Source organism: Heterocephalus glaber, unplaced genomic scaffold (assembly GCF_053883595.1).
Source record: "Heterocephalus glaber isolate CG9 unplaced genomic scaffold, H.glaber_assembly_v1.0 deba00001733, whole genome shotgun sequence".
Lineage (NCBI taxonomy): Eukaryota > Metazoa > Chordata > Mammalia > Rodentia > Bathyergidae > Heterocephalus > Heterocephalus glaber.
Window position 1 is genome coordinate 846647 of NW_028258444.1, and position 18243 is coordinate 864889.

At 37.4% G+C, this 18243-nt stretch overlaps 1 protein-coding gene across 26 annotated transcripts in view; it reads left to right on the forward strand.

The window, feature by feature from the left end:
- Nucleotides 1-18243, forward strand: part of Ppfibp1 (PPFIB scaffold protein 1) — a 194274-nt gene that overhangs the window by 108220 nt on the left and 67811 nt on the right. For 6 of the 26 annotated variants that reach the window (XM_087200242.1, XM_087200241.1, XM_087200251.1 and 3 more), the window contains one exon: nucleotides 3012-3229. The exons of the other annotated variants lie outside the window; for them this stretch is intronic. The gene's annotated coding sequence lies outside the window, so the exon portion shown is untranslated. The remainder of the gene's footprint in view (nucleotides 1-3011; nucleotides 3230-18243) is intronic. 26 annotated transcript variants of the gene reach the window in all.

The following is an 18243-nucleotide window of genomic DNA, read 5'->3' on the forward strand; positions in this document are numbered from 1 at the left end:
CAAAGTCATTGTAAAATTTTCTGAATGGTTGTTCGCATTTTCTGTACTTATCTCTTAATATACCACTAACAGTTTGTAAACCACAGAGTGTACATGGTCAGTAAGCATCATTCTTAAGTGGTGGTTTCCAGATGTTGTTCCTAGCCCAGTGTAAAGAAGACTTTCTCTTTTTTTTTTAATTTCTTTTTTTTTATTAAATTCTTTTATTGGTACATTGTAGGTATACAACACAATTACATTTCTCATTGGGAATTGTACCTTTACATAATGCTTCTTGGTTCTTATTTTTTCCCCATTCCTAGCCCTCCCTTCACCCCCTCCACCCTTCCCTATTTACAAAGACTTTATTTCCATTTTTTCCATTTCTCATCATTTTTCCTTTCCCTTCTTTCCTTTCCCCTGCCCCTCCCACTACCCCTACCCCTTTGGACCTTTTCTTCCTATTTTGCATTATCGATTATTCATTTTAATCATTGGTACATTTTAGGTATACAGTATAATGACATTCATCATTGGAAATTTGCACCTTTCCATAGTCTCTCTTGGTTCTTATTTTTCACCCTTGCCCAGCCCTCCCTTCAACCCCTCCAGTCCTCCCTATTTACAAAGATTTTGTTTCAATTTTTCCATTTTCCCATATTAGTCCCATTCCCTTCTATCCTTTCCCCTAGCCCTCCCACTTCCTTCCCCTTTGCCCCTTTTCTTCCTATTTCACATGACCTATTATACATTTAGTCCTTAGTTACACTTTCAGTTTCTCACACCAGAGAAACTATTCGGTATTTATACATGTGTGTCCTATTTATTTCACTTAAGAGTATGGCCTCAATGTGCATCCACTTAGCTATAAATGTCTCTAATTTCTCATTTTTTATGGCTGAGTCGTACTCCATTTTATAAAAAAAAAACATTTTCTTCATCCAGTCTCCAGTTGATGGGCACTTGGGCTGCTTCCAAGTTTTAGCTATTACAAAGTGTGCTGCTATGAACATGGGTGCACATATATCACTGTGGTATGATTCTTTTAATTCTTTGGGGAAGATCCCCAGCAGTGGAATAGCAGGATCAAATGGGACTTCCAGTCCTAGTTCTTTGAGGTATCTCCATACTGATTTCCACAGTGGTTGCACCAGTCTACACTCCCACCAGCAGTGGAGCAGGGTTCATGATAGCAGCCATTCTTTCTGGAGTGAAGTGGAATCTCAGTGTTGTTTTCATTTGGATCTCTCAAATGACCAGTGATGTTGAACATTTTTTCATGTATTTATTCACTATTTCTACTTCTTTGTTTGAGAAATGTCTGTTCATTTCAGATGCCCATTTTTGGATTGGGTCTTTAAATTTGGGAGGTCTGATCTTTTTAAGTTCTTTATAGATTCGAGATAGTAGACCATTGTCTGAGGAAGAGCAGGTGAAGATTTTTTTCTCACATTGTGGGTTGTCTCAAGAAGACTTTCTTATATCATGATACAAAACATATTTGTGTGCATTCATCTCTCTGTCTCTCTCTCTCTCTCTCTCTCTCTCTCTCTCTCTCTCTCTCTCTCTCAATGGTCCTCCCTCCCACCCTCCCTCAAATCACTGGAATCACAGCTACCCAAAGCCAGAGAGCTTTTTTCTTTTCTTGATCTGTCTTTTGCACTGTTTACCTCTACTGCCAAGCATATGGTAGCCCTCAGTCAGTACTTGTTGCACAAGTGTGTGTATGTATGTATGTAGAAACAAATCAAAATTTTTTACAAAATAAGACCTTGACTCCTTGTGAAACACTTTTCTATTTTATTAGAATAAATGCTGATTGTATTCTACAAATCTGTCTCTTAATCTTAGGAATCTTGACTGACTTTAAAGGTGCTTATATATAGGAATTTGTTATTCTTTTTCCTTTTCTTCCAAGCTGTGGGCTGCTATTACTCGCTTTTTTTTTTTTAAACTAAAGATTGAACCTAGAAACTTTGCCTGAGCTATGCCTCTAGCCCTTATTTATATCTTGCCTAGTTGCCCAGGGTGAATTCAAAACTTGAGATCCTCTCCCTCAGCTTCCCGGATTGCTGGGATTACAGATGTGTGCTACCACATCTGGCTTATTACCCACTCCTGCCTTCCTGAGCATGCAAGACACTATCACACTCTAGGAAGGCTTACATCAGGGAAGCGGACTGTGTTGGTGGGCCTGGGTAGCAAAATAAGAAGCAGATGAGTCTCTACGGTTTCTTTTCTTTTTGGTCCCGGGGATCGTACTTGGGACCTTGTGCTTGCAAGGCAGGTGCAGTGGAACCACTGAGCTAAATCCCGGGCCCTGTAAGAATTCTTGTTTTGGTTTGTTGTTTTTCAGTTTTGTTTTGTTTTTTTCTTCTTTTCAGTTGTGGAGATTGAACTCAGGACATTTTTAATGTTTACCAGACATAATGATCATGGGGAATTTATACCTGTCCATAACATATTAATTCTTTTTTTCCTCCCATTTCCCTTACCTCCCTTCAACCCTTCTTCCCCTCCCCATTTATAAAAGCTGCGTTTCCAATTTTTCCCTTCAATTCTCTTTTTTAAAAACCCTTTCCCTTTCTTCCCTTCCCTCCCCCCTTCCCCATTCCTTGTTATCTTCCCATTTGAACTTCTTCCTACTTTCTAATATCCTCCATTTTGCTCCTTATTTACACTTCAGGTTTCTCACACAAGAGAAATAATGTGATGTTTAAACTTGTGTGTCTGATTTACTTCAATTAAGATTATGGTCTCTAGATGTATCCATTTACCTAAAAATGTCTCAAGTTTATTCTTCTTCTCGGCAAAGTAGTACTCCATTGTGTACAAATTCCACATTTTCTTTATCTGTTCATCTGTTGACGGGCATATGGGTTGTTTCTAAGATTTAGCTATTATGAATTATGCTGCTATCAACATGGGTATGCATGTGTCCTTGTGGTATGATGATTTTAACTCTTTTGGGAAAGATACATAGGAGGGGAATAGCTGGGTCAAATAGAACCTCTGCTTTTCATCTTTTTCAGAAATCTCCATACTGATGTTGGGTTGTACCAACTTACCCTCCCACCAACAATGGAGAAGTGAGCCCAGAACATTTACGCTGAGCTACATCCTTGGCCCTCTGTATTTTCTTGTTTTGAGACAAAGTCTTGCTAAATTGCCCAGACTGGGCCCAAACTTGTGATTCTCCTCCCTCAGCCTCCTGAGTAGCTGGAATTACAAGTATGCACCATGGTGCTTGGTAAGTCTCTAGGTTTTTAAGAGCTAAACAGAGAACTGAGTTAGGGTTAGAGTGGATAGAACAATTACAACAGGCCCCCTGGTGCTCCTCCATCATACTGCAATCTTAATTTGCAAACTCTGAGGGGTAATGCCATTTTAAAGGAGTACTGTGAGTTTGGTTTACCTAACTCTTGAAGATTATTATATTTCTCTCTGTAAGATGGGGGCACAATGCTGATAACAATGATGAAATCTGTCCCAATTTACCTTAAAAGTTGTGGTTGGGAGGTAGCTTTCTGGCTTTTGCAGCTATGAGAATCCTAAGTGACATTGTTAGCCAAAAAGGAATATAGGAATTGGAATAGTGATGACATCAGTGTGTGTGTGTGTGTGTGTGTGTGTGTGTGTGTGTGTGTGTTTGAGGAGCCCTGAGGCGTAACAGCAGACCATAGTACTTGATGTGTACCACATGAAATAGGGGTATCAGAAACATGGTCTCTGTTTTCAAGGAGCTCACTGCTTAGTCAGAGAGGTTAACAATGTAAAATCAGAGCTGTAGTAGAGGCATCCCTGGTCTGCTGTGAGAGAGGTGAGTCAGCAGGGCCTTTAAGGACAGGATGCCTGAGCTGAATCTGGAAAGTTGTTGGTTCCGCCACACCTGTCGATTCAATCAACTGCAGATTGAAAATATTCAGGAAAAATCTCCATTGAACATGAATAGATTTTTTTTCCTTGTAACTATTCCTTCAGCAATGTAGTGTAACAGCTATTCACATAGCAAAGACATTGTACTAGGTATTATAAGTAATCTAGAGAAGATTTAAAATATTTAGGAGAATGTACATAGATTTTATGTACAAATGCTACACTCTTTTTTATAAGTAACTTCAATGGATTTAGGTATGTATAGCAGGAATACTGGACCTAATCACCACAAATATCAAAAGACAACTTAGGAAAGAGATCCAGGCAAGGAAGGAATAGCACTTGTGACAGCACAAAGGTAAGAGAGCAGGAGAGTTTCTAAGTTCAGGGCATGTCAGGCAGTACGGTGAAAAGCAGGCAGGAATAGGGGTCCTATAGGTAGTTTATAGTTTGGAGGCTTATGAGAGAGGTCAAGGTTGGTAATGCTAGTCAAGGAATAATAACTATTTAATAAATACTTACCTAATCAGTGAGAGGCGTACTTGGGAACAACATGATTCTCACTTGCTCAGTGGCCTTGGACAAATTTATACCTTTTCTGTGCAGTCATAACAATAGCTAGTAAGAGCAGATGTGGGAAAATGGAGCATTTTTTCAATTTATCTCCAGGCAGTCATTTACTGGCATGTAAAATACATCAGTTTTTCAAATAACAGCAACATCTTTATATTCAAGAAATAAAGAATTTTGGTTTATTGTAGCAACCTTTTCATCAGCTCTATTTGTTATCATTCTTAAATAAAGCAGAGAGCCAAAGGGGTTGTTTTCTTTTCTTTCGTTGCTTCATCTATTTAAATACTAACTCTGGCCCATAATCCCTTGTGGCTCTTCATTACACTGAGCAAGAGAAGTAACTTAACATTAATGCATTGTCTTTTGTCCTTGGCTCTATTGATATAATGTATTACATTGATTGATTTTCGTATATTGAACCATCCCTGCATCCCTGGGATGAATCCCACTTGATCAGGGTGTATGATCTTCTTGATTATCTTCTGCATTCTGTTTGCCAGTATCTTATTAAGGATTTTTGCATCTATGTTCATTAGTGAGATTGGCCTATAGTTCTCTTTTTCAGTTGGGTCTTTCTCTGCTTTGGGGATCAAGGTGATGCTCTCTTCCAGGAATGAATGTGGGAGTATTGCTTTCCTTTCAATTTCATTGAAGAGTTTAAACAGTAGTGGCAGCAGTTCCTCTCTAAATGTCTTGTAAAATTCAGCAGTGAAGCCATCAGGGCCCAGGCTTTTCTTAGTTGATAAGTTTTTAATTACATTTTCTATTTCATTGGTTGATACTGGGTTGTTCAGAATTTTTAGGTCTTCTTTGTTCAACTTTGGTAATTCATATGTATCTAGGAATCTGTCCATTTCTTCTGTGTTGTCCATCTTATTCGCGTATAGGTTCTGGAAGTAGGTATTGATGATCCTCTGGATTTCTGCTGGATGTGTTGTAATTTCACCCTTTTCATTCCTAATTGCATGGATTTGGGCCTTTTCTTTCCTTTTTCTGACAAGGTTGGCTAAGGGTTTGTCAATTTTGTTTATTCTTTTAAAGAACCAACTCTTGGCTTCATTGATTTTTTTTTTGTGTCATTCTCTTAGTCTCCATTGCATTGATTTCTCCTCTGATCTTTATAATTTCCTCCCTTGTATGAGCTTTGTGGTTGTCCTGCTCTTTTTCTAGAAGCTTGAGGTTCAGCATCAGGTTGTTTAATTGGGCTTGTTCTGTTTTCCCAATATGCGTATTCACTGCTATGAATTTCCCTCGTAAGACTGCTTTCATTGTGTCCCATAGATTCTGATATATTGTATTGTCATTGTCATTTAATTGAAGGAACTGTCTGATTTCTTCTTTAATTTCCTCTGTGACCCATTGGTTATTCAGAAGTGTGTTGTTCAATTTCCACGTGTTTATGAAATTTTTTGAGTTTCTTTTGCTATGGATCTCCGATTTCATCGCACTATGGTCTGATAATATACAGGGGATAACTTCAGTTCCTTTGCACTTATTTAAACATGTTCTGTGTGCGAGTATGTGGTCTATTTTTGAGAATGACCCATGTGCAGCTGAGAAGAATGTGTATTCTGGGGTGGAAGACTCTATAAACATCTGTTAAGTTCATTTGTTCAAGAGTTCAATTGAGTTCTAGTACTTCATTACTTATATTTAGTCTAGTTGATCTATCTATTTATGACAGTGGGGTGTTGAGATCCCCCACTACAATTGTATTAGTGTATATATTATTTTTCATGTCCGTTAATATTTCTTTTATATAGTTGGGCGCACAAGTGTTTGGTGCATAGATATTTATGATTGTCATCTCTTCCTCGTGGATTCTTCCCTTTACAAGGATGTAGTGTCCTTCTTCATCTCTCTGAATCAGTGTTGGTTTGAAATCTACTTGATCTGCAAAGAAGATAGCTACTCCTGCTTTTTTTCGGGTTCCTGTCGCATGGAGTATTGTTTTCCACCCTTTAACTTTCAGTCTATGAGTTTCCCTTTGAATGAAGTGTGTTTCTTGTATGCAGCATATTGTTGGATTTTGCTTCTTGACCCATTCTGCCAGTCTATTTCTTTTCATTGGTGAATTGAGACCATTAACATTGATGGTTATAAGTGAAACGTATTGACTTGTCATTGCCATGACTTTTTCTTTTTGTTGGGTTCTCCCCCTTTACATTGAATTTCTTGTCATGCCAGATGGGTTCATTCTGCTTTGCTTCCTGGGGTTGTGATCCTCAATGTCTGTTCCTAGGCTATTGTGTAAAATTCTTTGGAGTGCTGGTTTGGTATTCATGAAGTTCCTAAGGTGCTCTTTGTCATGAAAGTATCTTATTTCTCCCATCAATTTTGAAAGATAGTTTTGCAGGGTACATCAATCTGGGTTGGAGGCTGTTTTCTTTTAGGGCTTGGAATATGTCACTCCAAGCTCTTCCTGCCTTGATGGTTTGTGTTGAGAAGTCGGCTGTGATTCTGATGGGCTTTCCTTTGTATGTGATTTGTTTCTTTTCTCTAACTGCTTGGAGAACTTTGTTCTTCTGTTGAGTTTCTGGAATTTTAACAATTATATGCCTATGTGTAGATTTTTTTTGATCAAGGAGTCCTATATTTGGAGTCCTATGTGCCTTACTTATCTGTATGTCAAGCCCTTTTCCCCTGCTTGGGAAGTTTTCTGCCATTATTTCTGTGAAGAGATTTTTTATGTCATCTGCACTCTCTCCTGTTTCTTCATTGACTCCAATCAGTCTTATGTTATTCTTCTTTGCATCCTCTAGCAGCTGCTGGATTGATTTCTAATGTTCCCTTATAATTTTGAAGCAATTTTTCTTTTCCTGGTCATTAATTGCAATCTTATCTTCTGTATCTGAAATTCTGTCCTCACATTGGCTCATTCTGCTGTGTAGACTTTCAATGGAGTTTTTCATGTCCTGGAAATCTATTTGCATCTGCTTTATGGATTCCATTTGTTTCCTATATTGGGATTCCATCATGTTCCTGAGCTCCTCTCTAGATTTATTAATCATGTCTTGCACTAGGGGCACAATTTCTCCTGTTATCTGAGAAATTATTTCTGATTTCATTTTTTCCAGATCCCCTTTTATTGCCAGTTCAATGGGTCCAGGTGGTTGAGTATCAGAGTGTTCCATCTCATTTCCCTTTGGGGTTGCTGTAGGTGATCTGGAAGTCTTGTTTTGAGACTTATTTATGTGTTTTCTCATTTCAACTGGGGCAGGGGGCTGTTAGCACCTGCATGGATTACCTCCTCTGAGCTGGGAGAGGTGGGACAGGGGCTGGGAGCAGCGGTAAGGATGGTGTCCCAAAAGCCCTTTCCTGTGGGCTGGGAGCAGCAGGAGGGATGGTGGCTCAGAAGCCCCTCCCTCTGGGCCGGGAGCAGTGGGAGGGATGGTGGCCTGGAAGCCCCTTCCTCCGGGCTAGGTGCAGTGGGACAGAAGGTGGTCCAAAAGCCCTTTCCTCTGGTCTGGGAGCAGCGGGGGAGGGGTCGTGACCGGGAAGCCCCTTCCTATGGACCAGGAGCAGTGGGACGACAGCTCAGAAGCCCCTACCTCTGGGCCGGGAGCAGCGGGACTCAGTACCGTGGTCTGGTGGTCTGGTGTCCTCTGCATCTTTGTAGTGTGGAACCAGGGCTGCCTGTCTGCAGCGGGCTGATTCGGTGTCTTCTGTGTGACTCGGGACCTCGGTAGGGTGTGGGCAGTGAGAGTCATTTTTATTTTAAGTTGCCCAAGCTGAGCTCAAACTTGCAATTCTCCTGCCTCAACGTCCCAGAATGCTGGGATTCCAGGCGTGTGCCACATTGCCCAGTACATCTATGTGTTTATCTTTATTCTTTTCTACTTTATTTTAAAGCCGATTCCAGATGTCACATCATTTTGTCCATCAATATTTTGCCACTCATCTAAAAAAAAACAAGACTCAAGAAAGATAACTAACTATAGGGCCAGGGATTTAGCTCAGTGGTTCCAGCGCCTGCTGCGCAAGCACAAGGTCCCAAGTTCATTCGATCCCCGGAAAAAAAAAAACAAACCATACAAAAAAAGAAAGATAACTATAATAGCATTACCAATAGCCTTAAAATTACAATAATTTCCTAATTCAAATGCAGCCTTCACATTTTTAATATCTTAAATATTGTATTTGTTTTACAGTTTGACCAATCTTAAACCTATGTGTTGTAACATTAAACATCACTCTTACCACTAACACCCCTCTTCTCTGTTTTCTCCACTTCTCTTGCTCCCAGCCTGCATTTCTTAGCATGTGCCTATTTCTAGTGATTCTGAATTGATTGCTCTAATGATCAGAGAGCAGATCAAGGGTGAAAAATATTTAACCTGGTGGAGTGAGGAGGAGAGAATATGTGGTGACAGACATATCACAGAGAACCAGACTCAGGGCTGTGTGTAAGAATTTCTGCAGTGTTGTAAACATGAAAGACTTAGTAGTTGAGGTTTAAAGGGACTTTTTTTTTAGTTAAAACTGGAATTGCTTCTTCAGAACTGTTACTTTTGGATCAAAAGTTACAAACACAGAGTTAGAGAGAGAATTCTGACTTTATTGACCCTGGTAGCTAGTTCCCAGCTCACTTGGGAGTGGCCCATTGTCCCAGGCCTCTTGCATGGTTAAATGGACTGAGGCCTGCCACTAGTGTTTCTGATTGGGTAGGCTGAGGGAGTGATCTGAGAATTTGCATTTCTAACCAGCTTCCAGGTGTTGCTGTTTCCCTGCTGCTCCCAAGCCACTGACCTAGTAGTCCCCCTTGCTTTCCTTTGGTCCTTCTGTTTTTAAGTCAGTTTATCTTTGCTAAGGTAGAATTGCTTCACACAATGAATATTAGTGGTTATCCTGCCTGAGTAGCATCTTGGGGTAATAGGGACGTGGTAAGAAGCATATGGATAATTTACATAAATATATATTCTGCTTTCATTATAACCTCATCAAAATGTAGCATTGCACCAGCCTCTATCAGTGTATGTGAACATTCTCTCTTTTTCTAAAGGGAATTCTTTCCAATATGTTAATCTCAGTGAGTTGTGTATGTTTTAGGCAAGAAGTTTGAAGTTTACTTTGAAACTCAGATATTTTACCTAAAACAAGGTAAGAAAGTTAGGGCAGATGTTATTCTCGCTGATGTTTAAAACAAACTTGTTAATTTTTCTACAACCTTTTTGTTTTCACAGAAAGACTGGGCATCTTGCCTGACCTAAAACATCAGTTAGTGAGCAACACAGCAAAAAATTGTAGTTTTCTGTCAGCCCTTGAACCACCACACCCATTTCTGGAACTTTCTCTGACAGTTTATCCCATTCGAATCTGCTCTAAATTGGGTCCTGACCAAGCTTGAAATACACCCTAAATGTACTTTGTTGGGCTTTTTCTTTTTGTCTCTTACCGTAATATATTAGTATTATCCTCAGAAATTGCTTTTCAGAGGCTTTTTGAAACTTACATTTATTAATCCATTGGGATAGGAAGCCGCTAGGCTCAGGACACCTGTAAACAGAGCTTTGCTTAGCTGTTTACATCACTCAGCAAAGAAAGGCCTTTTCCACTTTGCGCAACAGCTTTGAACCCAAGCACACTCCCTTGTGGTAGTTGTATTTCCTGGTAGCTTTTCCTTCATCAGGCCCCTTAAAGAAGTATACATTAACCAGTTAGAATCCAGAAATAAATTTGCTGCCTTGTGAGAAGTACTGGATGATTAAGTTTTAATTTTCTAGGTGATTTCTTTTTTTTTTTTTTTACACACAAGACTAAAACAGTAGGTTTCTAGGTAAGCAATTAAAGAGAACAAAAAGAGCTGGATATTCCTTTTTTTTTTTTTTTGTACTGGGGATCGAACTCAGGTCCTTGTGCTTGCGAGGCAGGCAACAGAACCACTGAGCTAAATCCCCGGCCCTGAGAGAGCTGGATATTCTGAGCCTATTACTTGAACTTTAGAGTGCATATGATTGGATTATTCATTATCCTTGATTCCTGTTATATTATCATTATAGGTCCATGCATATCCTACTTACATCTAGCCACTTATTTATTTAGTTCATTGTTATTTTATCTCTGAGTTCTGTCATCTTTATTCCAAATTTTTAATATTTGAGGTAAAATTTACACAATGAAATGTACACTATGATTGCAGTTTGAATAAGGTGGTTTTTTCTGTTTTGTTTCATTTTGTTTTATGTTACTGGGGGTCAAACCCTTAGGGCATTTCCACTGAGGTACATCCACAGCCCTTTTTTGTTTTTTATTTAGAGAGAAGGTCTTGATAAGTCACCCAGATAGACTCAAATTTGCAGTCTTCCTGCCCCAGCCTCCCAGAGTGCTGGGATTACAGGCGTGTGCCACCATGTCCAGCTGAATGAGTTTCTTTTCAAATAGAAAAGGTTTATTTGGAAAGTAATTATAGGAGAGAGTGTTAAGAGAAATGTGCGAAGTAAAACAAAAAGAGGAGCTAATAAATGATGAATTATCAAATAAATTGCCACTCTGAGTGCTTCTTAAGCCTCTAGTAATCTGGGAACCAGTGTAGATTACATAAATCAGAGTTATCTTTTCAAGGAGAAAGTGTGCCAGAATATGTAAAGTTTAAGAAGTTTAAGAAGGCTCTGAAGTTGCATTAATTCTGTGACATTTCCAGACCAGCAAGTATAATGCAAAGAGATTCCTGGCATCTACAGACTAGTCAAAACTTGAGTGACATCCATAGAAATATGGATGAAGCACCAGTTGCATGTGTCTCAGGAACTGAACAGTGCTATTAATATGTAAATTTTAATTTATTCTATATTTATTTATTGAGTGCCACCTCTGTACCAGATATTGGAGATAGAGATAGACCACAATTTCCAAAGTCCTTGGCTCTCAAGGAGTTTACACTTTACTATAATTAATTTCAATGAAAATCACAACCTTATATTTAATCAGAGTGGAAATGTGGGAGTACAATTCTGTGGAATAAAGAAATAATGGAATACATTAGTAAATAACTTAGAATTTATGTGGAAAGTAGGAAATAAAAAGCATGATTTTTAACATTTATTTAAAATATTAACAAAATTAGAGAAAGTTAAACTACAGAAAAGGAAGATATTAAAATTGGCTTAAGGGCTGGGGATTTATCTCAGTGGTTCCCCTGCCTGCCTCACAATTACAAGGACCCAAGTTCGATCCCCGGTACCAAAAAAAATTGGCTTAATGGCTATGTAATACAAACAAGCAAAACCCAAGGTTTTTTCTTACAAATAACCACAAAAGAAAATAGTATGGGACTGTTTACAGAACAGGCTACAAGTAATATGTTAAAAGTTTGCATAAGAAATTGTACAGAAAAAAAAATAAATTAGGTAATTTACAAGAAGTGTTTTACAGATTACATAGGTATCACAAGTTTATTATGCATTTGTAGCACATCATACATTTTTTACATCACAGATTCAATGTTAGAAAAATTTAGACATGATAAAGCTTAGATGTGACAAGAACAGTCCAGTAGACACAGTAAGGAAACAAATGGAAGCAGCATATGTAAAATTAACCCCCAATTTAGAAGATTTCCTAAACTGGAACATAAAACCATCTTTTAGACATGATTTGGTCAGTAACTGGGCAGAATTCATTCAGCTTCAGTTAAAATGTCAGTTTCATGATAAAAACCATCTTCACGTTTTTTATATCCTAATACCACTGATTATACACTTGTTACAAGTTTTACAGGAATATCTGATTAAGCAGGTTTTGAACTAATTTTATGCTTTCAACATTTAGCTAGTAACTGTGATAGTTCTTTCCTAGTTAAAATAAAGAATAGGATTGACATTTAGATTCTTGTTGCCTGGCAAGTTTTAAAAACCATTGCTTACTTTAATGCATTTTTTTCTCATAAAGTTTTCAGATTTTTAAAATTTTTTATTGTACTAGTAAATGTTTGTAGTACATAATGATTACATTCATCGTGGGGAGTTGGTACATGTGCATAACACATCTTAACTCTTTTTGTGTCTCCTTCCCCTCCTCTCCCTCCATCTTTTGGTTCACTTCCCATTTGCAAAAGATGAGTTTTGACAAATGTATAACCTTGCATAACCAGTACCTCAAGCAAATTTACCTTCAATAATACGCCAGTTATACAGATAATTAATTGTTTCATTTTCTATAATAAATTTCATATTCTCAAAGTTGAACTAAAAGAAGTGATGTGGTATATGGTCATTTAGTCTGGATTCTTTAGTTCAACATAATGCTGCTTGTAGAATTTTAGATTTTTTTATTATGGAGTAATATTTATTGTATTAGAATAATGTTCTATTATACTTATTATGTGAGGAAGCCCAGAAAATCCTCTCAGAAATTTTGAGAATATAAGAAAATTGTTCTTAGAGACTGAGGTAATCTGAAAAACCTGAATTTTTTTTTTTTTTCCAGGTACCAGGGATCGAACTCAGAACCTTGAGGTTGTGAGGCAGGTGGCACCACTGAGCTAAATCCCCGGTCCAAAAACCTGAATTTTAAAAAAATACACCCTTTTTATTTAGTCTTTCATTTTAAAAAAATGTTTGCCAAAGCCATGAAAATTAACATTGCTTTATCAATACAGATACTATAAGTCAGGCTGCCTCTAAAATAACTTTGTGGGCATGGCAGTTTTAATAAATACAGAAATTCTATTCTTAGTACTTCTCCATGTCTAGTTGTGGCTCTTATCCTCCTATGTAGTTCTTTAAAACCCATTTGAAATTTATTGAGACTTATTTTGTAGCTTTATGTACATGACTTATGCCGGTGACTGTGACGTGGACTTGAAAAGAATGTATAGTCTATATTTGGCTGTTTTGTTCTACAAACTGAATTAAGTTAAGATGATTAATAGTGTTGTTCAAACATTTGTATTACTGGGGTTTTCTCCCTCCCTTGTCTGCCAATCCAAAAGATTAAAAAGGAGGAACAAATGATAGATGGAAAAAATAGAAAAGGAAAAAGGTAGGATAGAAGACTTAAAAATCTAACCACACCAGTGATTATAATTAAATATAAATGAACTAAATTTGTCTGACTTTCCCATGATTCTTTCTGCCAGTTTTTGCTTTCTATATTTTAAAGGTCTCTTTTTAGTCACAAAACATTTGTGTTCATTATGACTTATTGGCAAGTAAACATTTGATTTTCATTTTTATAGTTTGTTTGTTTTTTGGGGGCAGTACTAGGAATTGAACCCAGGGTCGTTACACTGAGCTATATCCCCAGCCTTTTAAAATAATTTATTCGTCTGTGTACTTATTTTTGAGTCGCTATGTAGCCTGGCTAGCCTTGAACTCACCATCCTTTTGCCTCAGCCTCCTGAGTGCTAGGATCACAGGAGTACACCACCAGGTGCAAATTATCTCTTATCCCTATAAATATCCCTGCTGGGCACAGTGGTTCATGCCTGTGGTTGAAGCTACTCAGGAGCCTGGGAGGCAGCAGGATCAATGAGATCAAAGTTCACTGTCTAGGTAGCATGGCAAACCTTGTCTCAAACAAAACAATACAGAATTTTTTAAAAACATCATTGTTTTCTGCTTCTTGATTTGAAGTTTTTAGAACTGAGTGTGTAGCTCAATGATAAAGTATATGCTTAGCATGCACAAAGACTTGGATTCAATCCCTAGCACCAAAAACCAAGAATTTGTTTTTCTTACTGACTCATTTCTGCTTTCCTGTGCATACCATGTGCATATCACATTTGGCATTCCTTTTTCATCCTTTTACTTTTATAATTTTTATATTTTAAGCACAATTCTATTAACAGGATATAGTCGTTTTTTAAAAACTAGTCTAATAATCTCTGGTTCTTACTAGTTTTATTCCATTTATATCCCATGTGATTATTTACATGGTTTAGTTTAAGTCTACCATCTTGGCATTTTGAGTTTTTTCTCTTTTTCATCCATTATTCATTACCACTTTCTTCTGGATTTAATAAAAATGAAGGCTATTTATATTCGTTTTCATCAATTAGATTGACTTTTTACTTATATCTATTTTATAGTCTTAGTGGATTACGTGATTTATTCTTATTATAGTCTTAGAATTGAACATCTTTGTGTATAATGTAGTTTTACCTCCTTCTGTTACTTAAGCCAGTGAGATTGAAGTTCTCCCTATGAGTCCTAGCAGGTGTCTGCATCACAGGATTTGGGATGCTTACAGGGTAGAGCTGTGAATCTTACCAGTTATGATGACTCCCTCTTCTCAAGCTGAATCCCCACCCATTTTCTGCCTGCATCTAGTCACTCTCCAACTTCTTCAGAAAATACTTTTAATTACTTTTTAATTCATTACTCCAGTCTAAAGCTTATTAGTAGGCTTATTGGCATTCCCTTTTTTTCTTCTTGTATGGTTGGATTGGATTGGTATTTCTAATATAGATAGATGGATAGATACTTATACAATATATCAGGGGATCTATACATAGGTATATAATTAGCTGATATATACATAGGTATACATATGTACAGCTGATTAAATATGAATATTTAGTTACTTTTAACTTCTTAAAAAAATCTTAAATGAATTTGCTGGGAACTTACTTTTTTAACTTACTATTATATTACATTGATTTGCCCATATTCCACATGTATTATTATTACTGGAGCTCCATAACTGGGTGTCATGCTACTGTGTGACTGTCCCAGAGCTTATTTATCCCCTCTTATGTTGATGGACACTTGGGATTGTCTTCCATATTTTTGTTCTTTAAAGATTCCCTCTTTGAACATTTGCATTTAGCTATGGGTTATATACTTTGGAGAAAATATTACTGTGTTGAAAATGAATATGATATTTAATTTTAGATGATAATATATTCTTATTCAAAGTGATTAAACTACTTTTTAATCCTATTGCTGTTCTATAAGAGTTTGTATGAATCCACATCCTCTACCACCTTTGGTGGTATTTTTTCTCATTGACTTAAGTATAAATAAGTATCACAGTGTTTTAAATTCTCTGATTATTAATGATATTAAGCATCTCTTCATATTTATTGTTTGAAAGTAATTACTTTTCTTTTAAATGTCTTATTTATGTCATCACTCCTCATTTTTTTGTTGACGTGTGGGAGTTCTATAATTGGTATACCACTGAACTCTAGACCACTTATATTCAATTATTTTTAATTCATTAGAAAGATATTTGGTCTTTGACTGTTACTGCTCACTGACCACCTATTTAATTTGCAAACCTAGCCAGGCTCTGGATCCCTTTATCATGCTCCTTCTTTTCTACCTTAGCATCTACCACCTTTGCCATGTTACACATTTTTATTACTTATGTCTTACTGTCTTCCCTTATAGTTACATGTAGGTTGCTACATGATAAATATAGAGCTTGAGAGTGTGTAATTCAGCTTTCCAGTTGCTAGATAAAACGTCTGCCACACACGTTAAGAGAGGAGAGGTTTAATTTAGCTCATGGGTTCAGAGAATTCAGTCCATGGTCAGATGGCTCCAAGACAGAAGCATCATGGTGGAGGAAAGCTGCTTATTTCATGGAAGCCAGGAAGCAGAGCAGGGGAACAATGCCAGAGAGGAAGGGGCTGGGTACCAGTTAGGGTACCCAAAGTCACATCTCCACCATCTACCCAAGGCACACCTAGAAGTGTGCTTTATGGTTGGTCCTTTACTAATCCCTTGGGTGGCTCTAAAGTCAATCAAGTTGACAACCCTGCTTAACTGTCACAGTGAGTAAGCATTTATAAACTTTTATAGCAATTAAAATACTGTCATTTTAGTATATTACAATATTATTGTCTAGTGAATTGGAAATTGAAGAAACTGATTCTTCAACACGCTGACAAGCATGGTCTAGGTTATCTCACACCTCTATGACATAGTGCTTGAATAGCTCACTGACCAGAACACAGGCAAATGGTTTAACTACCTTCATGCTTGAAACGATGTTTATATACTACACAAAATGTAGCTGCTAACAAAAGATGAGCATTTGGTTTTCTAACTTAGTGAGGTGGTATGTTTTTCTAGTGGACATTTCTATTTTATTGATATTCCTATGTTTATAACTGAACCTGGGGTATTTGTTTCATACATACATATGTAATTGTGTGCGTGTGTGTGTGTGTCTACTTTTAAAGTGAAAGGGAAAACAAGCCACTGAAATATATGAAATTCAAGGATTGCACACATCTTCTGCTTAATTGTTTATGCTTTCAATTCTCATGTTTTTCATTTTCCAGTTTGCAATATGGTTATTAAATTCATGTCTTCTTTGGACTGTGAACTCTCTGAAGGTGTGTGTCAATTTTTTACAAGTACCTAGGTTCATAACCTGGCTTGTTGACCCCTTGGTTTCTGGCTAACTGTAAATGCATACCTTGTGTGTTTTGTACTGTATTATTTCCACATAAAATGGTAGTGATATTTTTCACCTTCTGGAGTAAAGTTCTGCAGAATCCTTAGATGAAACTAGTCTAAATTAATCAAAGTATTGTCAGGTAAAAGGGCCGAAGACCAAGACCAGACCAGGCCACAACAAGCCTTTATTAGGGGAATAGATCTGCCGGGCCATCTCTGAACAAAGGAGAGACAAAAGCAATATGGCTGGGGCAGGGAGAGTCTTTTATAGAGACTGGGGTGGGGTTTGTAGGGGCTGAGGCGGGGTTGACTGAGGTAGTGACTAGGGAATGGAGGAGCAGGTGATGTCACTAGGTGGTAGGAGGTGAGCGAGTATTAGGTTACTCTCTAGGTGGGAACAGGGGCATGCTGGGAAGAAGGGTTTGTTCTTTGGTGGGAGCAACCATCTTGGCATGACGTCACACAGGAGAAGGGGCAAGGCACCATAGGAAGAGGGCAGCAACTATACATAATAGCTGCTGAGGTGGTGGGAGACCTATCAAGTATAGACCTCCAGTATTTTGAAATAATTTTCACATCATATAAACACCTGCTTGCTTTTATTGTAAGTTAATACTATCAAAATAAATATTTCATAATAATTGTATGGTATTTTATTAGAATAAATCCATAGTAGAAAACTTATCCAAAAAGCTAATATATAACTATATTTGTGAACTATAACTATGTCTGTGAAAATAGAGTGGTTAGTGAGGTCTGACTGCTTGGAAACAAAGAGCAAGGGTTTCTGTATGTCTTTTACTTCCCGAATAATTAATGTACCTCAGTAACTGCAGAGTAGCAGGGGCTATATTCAGGCTAGTTGAGAAAACCTACATAAACACTCTGGTACCTAAAATGGATTAATGTTGGCAGATAACATCTTGATTTTTTTCCCTGCAGATAACCAAATTTTTTGCAAGTATAATTTTAATGTATTTTCTAACAAAACTGTGAGTAGATTGTGACATGACTTCAGAATAAATCTGTCCTTAAGATGGGATCAGACTTGGGGCCAGGGATTTAGCTCAGTGGTTTTGCCGCCTGCTGCGCAAGCCCAGGGACCCAAGTTCGATCCCCGGCACCCCAAAAAAAAAAAAAAATCAGAATTTAAGATGGGATCAGACAAGTAGAAAATCACCATTATAATGGAAATCAGACAGACCTAGGTTAAAAACTGGTCTTTGCTGAATTTACTTGAAATGTCCATGCAGATATCAAACATCCTCAGCTCTTATTTATAAAATGGAGGCATGAGTTTATTCATTTTATCAGGTTGTCATGGTTAAAAATTATGGATAATTTATATAAATATGTAAGGACCACTATAGGAACTCAAGTAGGTACTGTGTGTGTGTGTGTGTGTGTGTGTGTGTGTTGTAGTATAATTGGCCATTTATATCCACAGATACAACCAACTACAGAC